Source organism: Notamacropus eugenii, chromosome 6 (genome assembly GCF_028372415.1).
Source record: "Notamacropus eugenii isolate mMacEug1 chromosome 6, mMacEug1.pri_v2, whole genome shotgun sequence".
Taxonomy (NCBI): domain Eukaryota; kingdom Metazoa; phylum Chordata; class Mammalia; order Diprotodontia; family Macropodidae; genus Notamacropus; species Notamacropus eugenii.
In genome coordinates this window covers 284,300,089-284,309,041 of record NC_092877.1, presented here as the reverse complement: position 1 = coordinate 284,309,041, position 8,953 = coordinate 284,300,089, and the positions used below count along the sequence as shown (strand labels likewise).

Sequence of the window (8,953 nt, the reverse complement as noted above, 5' to 3'; positions counted from 1 at the left end):
CTCTATGTGCTTTTTATTTTGTTCTTTTTTCACCCTTCCTCTCTCCCTCAACTGAAGGCTGCAATTGAGTACACACATGCACACACACACATACACACACTCACACATAAATAGATATATAGACATGCACTTTTCTTAACTCCTGAGCTTTGTTTAAATGTTTCTGCATTTCTCTTGTTTCTGATCCCTTCTGACTCCTCTACTTTACTTCTACCTATTACCTTGCATGACTATTACATAACCTACCACCACCCATGGATTCCTCCTTTATCTTTACATTCCCATAAATCAAAGCACCCTTCTGTAGCCCCTTACAACTTCCTCCCTCACCTTCCCCTCTAGAAATCCCTCCCTTATTCTCTCCCCATCCTTATCCCCTGTTTTATTTCTTCTGAATTTAGAAGACTTTTATACATACATGCATACACATGTAAGTATGTATATATGTATGTATTGTTCCCTCTTAAACCCTTTCCTGATGAAAATAGATTATCAGACCTACCAGCCATCCTCCCCCATCTAATTCCTCTGTATCAATTCTTCCTCTTGAACCTTGTTTGAACAAAAAACTACTCTTTTTAGTTATTCCTAAATGATTTTACTTTTTAGTTATATCATACTCAAGTCTACCCAATTTTCTTATGAATGATTTAATTACTAATAACAATCCTAGACATGCATTCTATATTTTATATATTGAAAAAGTAAATGGTCTGTCCTTATGGAATCTCTTGTAATCAGTCTTTCATATGTACCTTATGTTTCTCTTGACTCTTGTATTTCAAATCTTCTATTAAGTTTGGTGTTTTCTTTTTACAATCTTGAAAGTATGACATTTGATAAAATGTCCATTTTTTTAAAATTCAGAATTATGCTTAGCTTTGCTGGTTATATTATTTTCAGCCAGAGGTCCAGTTCCTTTGCTTTTCAATACATAGTGTTCCAAGATGTGTGGTCCTTTAGTGTCTTTGCTGCTGGGTCTTATGTAATTCTAGTTGTAGTACCATCATATTTAAATTAATTTTTTCTTGTTGCTTTTAATATCTTATCCTTGAGCTGAGGGTTTCAGAGTTTGGCTATAATATTCCTGAGTTTTCCTCATAAGATCTCTTCCAAGTGTTTTTTGATGGATTTTGTTTTCCATTTCTACTTTCCTTCCCCCTTGTTCTAATGCACTAGGACAATTTTATTTAATTATTTCATGTATTATTGTATCGAAATTCTTTTGTTTACCATAAATTTCAGGTAGTCTGATTATTTTTAAGGGGATAGAAACCTTTTATTATGTTTAACAAAAATGGTAACATTGGAGTCATGGAGTGGAGGTGTGGGGGGTAACTCCTTTGCCCAAGGTTCTCCTCCTTTCAACCTCAGCAGGTCATGATCCAGCCCCAGGCTAATGATATGCAGTTCGCTCTGCCAGAGGTACAGGAGGCAACAGTGGTTAAGGTAGCAGCTTAACAATTGTCTAAATAAAGGCAAAAGTTTCCAAAATGTCCTCCAGGTTAGAGCACACCAGAGTCAGCTGTTCTCTCTCCCAACAGGAGCAGAGGAAGAGGTTGAATAAAGGATATCTTGTGATCCTTTTTACTTTTGCCCTTTTGGCCATTAGCATTTCCCAAATGTTGTCCTCTGTGTCCTTCACACTATGCCTCAGATATAGTTTTCTCTGTTCCAGTTTCTTAGCTTTTTCTTCTGCTGTCCTCTGTCTATCTTATAGTTGGTTGTGCATTACTGCCTTGGACTGAAGAATAAACATTCTCCCTACACCTTCAGATATGTGAGTCTCATCTTCCAAAGTCATAATTTCTGTATCTGTACAATGTGCAACTTTTTTCATTCTATTTAACTCTTCAGTGTGTATATCTGCAAGCTTGACCTTCTGCTGAGTATCAGTAACTTTGACTTGTAGTTTTGTGAAAGCCTTCTTCAGCTTCAGGTCCATGGGGGAAGCCATCTTGGTCCAAATGGTCTGTTTATTCTTATATTTTCTCTTCTTGATCTCTTCTCCAGGTTAGTTTTTCTTACAGGATATTTCATTTTCTCTTTTATTTTTTTCATTCTTCATATTTTCCTGAATTACATCTTGATCTCTTATAACTTCAACTTGCCAAGTTCGAATTTTCAAGGTGTCATTTTCTTTCTTAAGATTATGAATGTTCTGGGGTGCAGCCAGGATGGCCTGCTCAGGCTATCCCCACATAGCCTATAAAATTCCTGTAAAAATGATTCTAAACAAATTCTAGAGCAACGGAAGACACAAAATGACAGAGTGAAAAAGATTTCCAGTCCAAGACAAACCGGAAGGCTGGCAGGAAAGGTCTATCACACCAGACTCAGAGCAGAGCTCAGCTCAGTCACATGGACAGAACTGGAGCAGGCTTCAGGCTGCAGAATCACGGGTAGCAGCTGTGGTTCCCAGATTTCTCAATCCATAAATGTCAAAGACAGCTTTAAAGGTCAGTGATAAAGCTCTTTCACCTGAGTGAGAGGGAAGCATGGTCTGGGCCCAGCTCCTGCCTCAGGGCAGTGGCAGCCACTGTAGCAGCAGAGTCCACTTTTGAAGTCCTATGCCTAAATACCTCAGTGGGAATCAAGCACCTGATCTTGGTCTCAGTCCTGAGTGGTAGTCCTGGGGTGAGGAGGAATGCTGGCCTGGTGGAGCTGGAGACACCTGTGGAGAGGGAATGCTACTCACATTTCCAGGACAGAAAAGAGTACTTTTGGTTGTTCACAGACCAGGAGACTGGCCAGGAGAGGAGTAAGCTCCTCTCCCCTAATTGGGCCATCTTGGAGGAACTGAGAACTTATAGGTCCCTAGAGATATCTTAGAGAATAGCTGCACAAAACTTGTGAAGCCTGGGGTAGCATAGCCTCCACTTCACAAAAGACTCAAAAGTCAAATAACTCACAGGGAAAATGCCCAAAAAAGGGAAAAAATGACACTATAGAAGGTTACTTTTTTGGTGAAAAGGTATTTTCTTCTATCCTTTCAGATGAGGAAGAACAAAACATACCATCAGAGGAAGACATCAATATCAATGCTTCTACATCCAAAACCTCCAAAAAATATGTGATAGTCTCAGGCCATGGAAGAGCTCAAAAAGGATTTTGAAAATCAAAGAGAGGTGGAATAAAAATGGGAAAAGAAATGAGAGCAATGCAAGAAAATCATGAAAGGCAAGTCAACAGCTTGGTAAAGGAGACCCCAAAGAATGATGAAGAAAATAACACCTTTAAAAACAGACTAAACCAAATGGCAAAAGAGGTTCAAAAACCCAATGAGGATAAAAATGTCTTAAAAAGCAGAATTGGCCAAATGGAAAAGGCATTTCAAAAGCTCACTGAAGGAAATAGTTCTTTAAAAATTAGAATGGAGCAGATGGAAGTGAATGACTTTATGAGAAACCAGGAAATTATAAAGCAAACCCAAAAGAATGAAAAAAAATAGAAGATAATGTGAATATCTCATTGGAAAAACAACTGACCTGGAAAATAGATCTAGGAGGGATAATTTAAAAATTATTGGTCTATCTGAAAACCATGATTAAATAAAAATTGACATTATCTTCCAAGAAATTATCAAGGAAAACTGGCCAATATTTTGGAACAAGAGGGTAAAATGGAAGTGGAAAGAATTCACTGATCACCTCCTGAAAGAGATCTCAAAAGGAAAACTCCTAGGCATATTGTAGCCAAATTCCAGAATTCCCAGGTCAAGGAGAAAATGTTAAAAGCAGCCAAAAAGAAACAATTCAAGTATTGTGGAAATACAATCAGGATAACAAAGGATTTAGCAGCTTCTACACTAAGGGATCAAAGGGCTTGGAATATGATATTCCAGAGGTCAAAGGAGATAGGGTTAAAAACAAGAATCACCTACCCAGAAAAACTGAGTGTAATACTTCAGGGGGAAAATGGAATTGCAATGAAATGAAAGACTTCCAAAGCACTTTTGTTGAAAAGACAACAGCTGAATAGAAAATTTGCCTCTCAAATACAAGACTCGAGAGAAACATGAAAAGGTAAACAAGAAAGAGAAGCCTTAAAGAACTCATTAAAGTTGACCTGTTTACATTCCTACATGGAAAGATGTTATTTGTAACTCATGAGACCTTTTTAAGTCTTAGGGTAGTTAGAGGGAATATATATATACATATATATATAATGTAGGTGTATATGGGTATGTATGTAGGGGTGTGTGTGTGTGTGTGTGTGTGTGTGTGTGAAATCTATCCATGGACTTCCTGGACAGAAGTGTGGGGGCTTGTCTATGAACCTCAGGTTAGGAAGTTGGTGATTATATACTTAGAAACCTTAAGCAGGCTGTTTACCACCTCTTCTCTCAGCATCATATAAATTATAAACCTTATATGAATCATATTATGATTAAGGCAGTGCAGGTTAACGAAATGTCTGCCAAGAAAAACCTCTTAAAATTTACCAGTAAGTGCATCTATGTAGATGTTTAGAAGCAGTTCTCATCAAAGACACCACAAAACTTTTATATGAACTTTTCCATTTCTCTAGTACTCCATAAAATTTATCTACTTCATAACAATTGTTAAAGCTTTTATTAAGACCCTAACACCTATACAACTTTTCCCTCTTGAGGAAAGTAAATTGTTGGACACACAGTAGATGTTTAATAAACGTTGAACATTCTGTAGATATTTAATAGAACCTGACAAAAAATGCATAGAGAAACATGATGGCATGATGTTGTTAGTCATTCACCACTTTGCAGCAAAGCATTTTTTTTCTGTTTTCAAAGAGTGACATTCTTATGTATAGAAGATTTATGCTATATTTTTCTGTCATAGAAATGGATCAGTGAAGATTATGATGTACGGCTAGTCCAGTGTGTTTATAAGCAATTGGGACTTATATGATCTGGACGATGTGTAAGGGGAAATATTATTGAATGTCTTCAAACATTATAAGTGATAAAATGGAAATCATAAGCAGCCCTCTACTATTTAGATATAAATTTAATTATTTAATTCCATGAACATTTTTAAGCCCCAACCCCTCTGTAAAACAATGTTTGATAGGAAAGGTAAGGTGAGAAGTGGAACTAATTCTGTAAAATGAGGCTCTGTGTTAATTAAAGTGATTTTTCTAACAGTCATTTGGATGTAATGACAAGGGGTTTTAATATCTTTGTCAAGATAGAATAAAGAATCATACCATCGTTGAGTTGAAAGAGACTTCAGTGATTATTTAATCCTGATTCTCTACTTGACTGTGAATTCATCTGTAACAACCATGATAAACCCATTCCTTCCTTGGACAATTATTAGGAAATTCTGTTGTAGAGTGAGCCTTAAGTCTCTCTCCTCTAAATTTCCAACTGACTCCCTCTTTCTGGAGCCTAACAGATTCAACCCAGTCTCTCTTCTGTGTGATAACCTTTTAGTTGTTTGAAAATATATAATGTTCCCTCACTGAATCTTTTCATTCCAGTGTAAATACCTCATTTCTGTGACTCTTCTAAATATAAAATTATTTTGTGTCCACTTCACCATTCTGGTTGCTCTCCATGGGAAATGCTTCAGTTCTTTCATATCTCCCTTAAAGTGTACATAAACTCAACACAAATTAAGCTATCTTTTGACCAGTGATGAACGTGATTATTGCATGTCTTATTATGAATACTATACTTTTTATTAATATAACCACAGATCAAATAAAGTATTTAACAAGTATTTATTATTTTTTCTGTGCTAGGCACTGTGCTAAGTTTTGGAGATACAAATACAAACAGAAAGAAAAATAGTCCCTGTCCTCAAGGAGCTTATATTCTAGTGTAGTAAAATAACACATAAGGTAAAACTGAAAAGGAGTGGGCTAGAGAAAGGTACTCAGAATGAAAATGGTACTAAAAGTCTGGAGCATAGCCTGGGAAGGAGTGGGATGTCACACTGCTGTTTGACCTTGAGTTCTTATACAACTGTCACACGATCAATAAGCCCCTTAGCTACATTTTCTTTATCTTATACTATTTACTATGGTGCTGTAGAACACACAGAGCCCTACTTCTTTTAATTGCATCTTATTTTGTTAAATTTAGTCTATTATTCTAAACTTTCTAGAATTTAGTGAATCCTCTTTTTGGTCTAATGCATTACCTATTGCTCCACACTTCATCTCATAACAGAAATGTGATAAGAATGCCATCAGTGATGCCAAACAAGTGCGATTGAATGTTGAACAGAAAATGACAGATGACAGAGCCCTGTGGCATATCATTGAAGATGTTCTAATTTGACATGATTTAAAATGCAGATACATTCCTTCAGTCAGTTGAGAATCTAACTAATCTGCTGTGTCCCAACCTACTTTTCTATTATTTATTGAAAAACAACTTGTTTATGTTCCAATAGATTTATTGTTTCTTTTTCAGATATTTTCAATGATAAACTTTCAATGGTAGTTGTATCACAACCATGACTAGAGGCAGGAGCAAGCTACATGGGAACGTCAGAGTCTGTGCAGTAATGATCTCTTGATACTTTGGTTGTGCACTTGACTGCTCTGAAATGAACAGAGCTATTACTAAAGCTAAGAATGCTGTGTTTTTAAAGATGGAGGTTACCAAGATCCTCTGACAAAGAAGTTAAAATATTCTCACCGAACTTGGACACAATCTGACAGGTATATGAATAGTCCTGGGAAAGATTGTAACTCTTTAAAAGTCTGCAGCATGACAAGTTCTTCCTTGGATATTGTATCGCAAGGGCAATATTCACAGCACTGGTGGTGAGTATGAATATGCCTGCATAGTTCTCAATTGCAAAATGTATAAGACTCTCCATATAGAAAACAGAAGAAAAACATTTATTTAAAAACCAGAAGGACAAATCCCAGAACCAGAAAGCAAAATCTGTCATGGGGGCCAAGAAGTTAATAAACATGATCACAGCAGAGGGTAAAACCATTCTCAAACTGCCCCTCCCCAAGCCAGGGCCTTCTTACTATCAAATGTAATAATGTGTCAGTCTCAAACCTCCCCTCCCTCAGCCAGGGCTTTCTCATTATCGACTGTAACAATGTGTCAATTGGCCTGTGTCAGTTGGCCTGTGTTCTTTCCTCTCTGACCTGACCCCACTCACTCACTTCCTCCCTGTTCTGTTCTACCCTTCCTGTTCTACCTCTTCAGTACACTCCTCACACCACATGTGACCCAGGCTTCCAGGTGATCCAAGCAGATCATATGTGCCTATTAATTAATGAGAAATATCTTTCTATTTTAAATTACTATTACAGATATCTCAATAATATTCCTGGAAAAAGCTTTACATATATGCCAATGAGTATAGTAAAATATTGCTTCTTGCTGGGCACATGACATCAGATGATGGGACAATGCTAACCTGGATATACAATGCAGCTATGACCAATGTCCTTTCAGTCGTGCATGTGAAACAATTCTGCTTCTGGGAAACAGATGACCATGGCCCAAATATACAACAGTTGTGGAAAACTTGAAGATATTACCGGTCAGTCACTATTTTTTCTCAGACAAATTCTCCCTAATTGGCTTCTGAAGAAGTTGAAAAATAGTTTCTTGCAATCCCAGTCATGTATTGTCCTTTGGGCTCCAAATTTAGAGTCTCAAATGGAATCAATATTAAATGTAAGTTATAAGAGACTAAAGAAATTCATTGTTGTATGTTCTCATGTCTTGATAACAAGAGACCTTTAAGAAAAATGAAACTGGAAGTTCTAGATGAATCTTATTTCAACTGTATTACATTTTTGCTTCGAAGGAAAAAGAAATTTGCAAAAGTTAGTAGTATGTGTAGTACTGAAAATGTGTTTACTTGGTGAACCAATGACCATGATTTCGTTGTCATGACCTGAAGATGGCCTTAAATGAACTTCATACAAAGTTTCTATGACCTATTAGTTCTACAATATCATCTGTTGGTTTTTATGTTATTTATTAAATCATGTTGTACTTCTTGCCTTTGTATACCATGGTAAACAGAGCATCTCCTCTCAGATTTCATTTGGCATCATAAAGCATACCCACATAATTATTTCAATTTTGGAGGTTTAAAAAAAAACAACTAAAACAAGTTAAAATTCAGTGACTTTTTACAGGATACAAAATTAGGTAAATTTTTAGCTTGGAATCATTGATAGATCTAGAACATCAGTAGTAACAAATGAGTTCATATTATTTTTTGGAAAACTAGTTTTAATTAATGGAAAAGTAATTTTCATATTCATTTAAGTATGTTGAGTTTCCAAATTCTCTTCATTTTTTTGCCCCCAATCCGTTATTGAGAAGGCTGGCAATTTGATGTAGATTATAGATGTGCAATTATGCAAAACATATTTCTATATTGACCATATTGCAAAAGAAAACACTAAAAAACATCCACAGGAAAAATGTTTTAAAAAGGTATGCATTGATTTGTCTTTAGACTCCATCAATTCTTTCATTGAAGGCGGATAACATTTTTCAGCATAAATCCTTCAGCATTGTTGAGTATCATTTTATTGCTGAGAAAATTGTCATTCAGAGTTGATCATCATTCCTTGTTGCTGATTCTGTGAACAATGTTGTAATTCTGCTCACTTTACTTTGCATCAGTTTATGTTAGCCTTTTCAGGTTTTTCAGAAAGTGTTCTGCTCAGATTTTCTTACAGTATAATAATATTCCATTACAATCATAAACACAACTTGTTTAGTCATATCTCAGTTGATGTTCAGCACCTTTATTCCAAACTCTTTGCTACAACAAGCAAAAAGCTAGTATAATTTTTTTTTTGTACATATAGGCTCCTTTCTTTCCTTTTTAAAAAATATCTTCTGGCATACAGACCTAGTAGTGGTATTGCTGGGTCAAAGGATATGCACAGTTTTATAGCCTTTTGGGCATAGTTCCAAATTGCTATCCTTAATGGAATGGTTAGAGTACTTCACAACTCCACCAAAAGT

At 36.0% G+C, this 8,953-nt stretch overlaps 1 pseudogene; it reads right to left on the bottom strand.

Annotated features, from left to right (window-relative positions):
- Window positions 1-1,468: 1,468 nt before the first annotated feature.
- LOC140512362 (prefoldin subunit 1 pseudogene) lies at window positions 1,469-1,957 on the bottom strand (annotated as a pseudogene).
- Between the last annotated feature and the right edge of the window lie 6,996 nt (window positions 1,958-8,953).